This window comes from Pteropus medius, unplaced genomic scaffold (assembly GCF_902729225.1).
Source record: "Pteropus medius unplaced genomic scaffold, Ma_sr-lr_union100, whole genome shotgun sequence".
NCBI classification, from domain to species: domain Eukaryota; kingdom Metazoa; phylum Chordata; class Mammalia; order Chiroptera; family Pteropodidae; genus Pteropus; species Pteropus medius.
In genome coordinates, this window is record NW_024342475.1 from 7,265,917 (window position 1) to 7,268,060 (window position 2,144).

Below are 2,144 nucleotides of genomic sequence, written 5' to 3' on the forward strand. Positions count from 1 at the left end.
TAACTTGTTTCCTGACTCAGTTTGTAATGAACGTCTTGCTGAGATCTGTTCATGAATAACAAAAACATCTGTGATCTACTAGCAAAAGATGGATCATAAAACTTTAAATATCCTGTCCATATTAAGACGATTGAGAAATGGGAATATGCCTTCACCTTGCTGATCCTTTAAAAATAATTTCTAGTTTTATGTTTTTTGTCACAATATGAGCACAATTCAAAAATATGAATGGTCAAAGCTTTAATTTTGAAAAGTCTGTGTAAGGTTAGATTCATATTCTTTGTATGACTCAGGTAGACAGGCTTCTAAGAGAAACATAATAGAAAGATGCAAATATCAATGACATACATGTAATGGACCTAAATGACAGTTTAAAATAAAGCACACATAAAATGTTACCTCAATAGGAGTTTCTGATTCAATATGTCAGTTAATTGGATACATTATAGAATGATCAGTGAGTGACCTCTCAGTGGACAACAGAAGCTAATAATGACAACTGTTTGAGGAAAAGAAGAAAAGAAAGAGAGTATTTTATGAAATAAGATATTTAAATATAAAGTAAAAACTTCAAATCTGAGTCTTTTTCAAACATCTCTTAATATTCCATAGGGCTTAAGAGATAAAGGTTAAAATGTCACTTAATGTAATGTTATCAAAGGACATTTGAAAGAGGATATTTTTTTTAAAAGGAAAGATGTCAAAGTAACCAGAATTAAATGCTTTAATTTAATCCAAAATAACTAAAACTTTCCCTGATAACATAAAATTGAAAGAGCTGAAATCTCACATATCTTGAAGAGGAAAGGAAAAATTATGTAAACAAAACTTGAATAGACACAAAATCACATGGTTAAATCTCCAAATCATATAATTGATGTTCAGTTATTGTGACATATTTTATTTAATAATTCTTTAAGATGCTTGTATTATATATCATTTTTAAGATTTTGTTTAAAGAAAATGCCAGGAACAGAATTTTTTAAAACATGTCTAATTAAAATGTTTAGTCCATTAGTTTAATAACGTCTATGTGTTTTATTTCAATAATAAACTATGTAATATAATGATAAATAATTTATCATTTAACATATCTGTTTCTTATATTAATGTGCTTCATAAGCATCTAACAGTGAAGTTACCCCAGGCCAATGTCAACACCGTGTCCCTCACCTTTTGAAGTTTGTGACAATCATATATATAATGTAATAAAAGACACTAGAAATATAAATGCTCTTTTCACTGTTTCAGCTACATATGGTTATTAGAGTGATGTGATAAGACAAATAGACATGAGTATTTGAAACATCAACTTTCCAAAGTCAAAAGATTATAATATATTGCTTAATTCCCTTTTCCAGTCAAATTTGAAAGTGAATCGAATTAGTAATTTTGCTTTTGTTTTGTTAGTTTTGTTTTTATTATTCCTGTGCCACTGAATGGGCAAAGTTCACATAGAATTTACTACATAATTCTACATAGTATGATGAGTAGATGCAAACAATAACTACATTTTATGTAAGACAATCATGTTATGTCCTAATAGTGTCATGCTCATTTTTTTCTGATTGGAGAATTAAAATTTGATTTATAATGTTTTCATCAAAGGTTTTAAAACACCTACACTGCCTACAGCCGTGCCACCCTGAACAAGCCCCATCCCCTCTGATCTCGGAAGCTAAGCAGGGTCAGGCCTGGTTAGTACTTGGATGGGAGACTACCTAGGAAGACCAGGTGTTATAGGTGTAAAAAATAAAAAATAAGGGATTGTAAGCTGTCAAGGTCCTTGCAATCTGTGAGGTCAACCAAGGGTTGCTTCGCCTACAAAAAATAAAAAATAAAAATAAATAAATAAATAAATAAATAAATAAATAAATAAATAGATAATTTTTAAAAACCCTGAACTATCAGTTGTTAGAGTTTTCTAGGAAAAGCTGTAGACAGGATACTTAAATGAATAGATTATCACAATTTATAGCCTCAGGTAGACTTAAAAATAAGTTAAGCCTTAAACATTTCTATTCTGCAAAATGTTAAAAAAAAAAACAAAACTGTTTTAATAGATCAAAGGTCCTGCGTTGTGAAAAAAGCATGAATTTTGGTATCAGTCTGGCATAAGGAATAATACCTTGGCATAGCTTTCC

At 29.6% G+C, this 2,144-nt stretch overlaps 1 pseudogene; it reads left to right on the forward strand.

Annotated features, from left to right (window-relative positions):
* The first annotated feature begins 1,627 nt into the window (after nucleotides 1-1,627).
* On the forward strand, nucleotides 1,628-1,746 carry LOC120605425 (uncharacterized; annotated as a pseudogene).
* The last annotated feature ends 398 nt before the right edge of the window (nucleotides 1,747-2,144 follow it).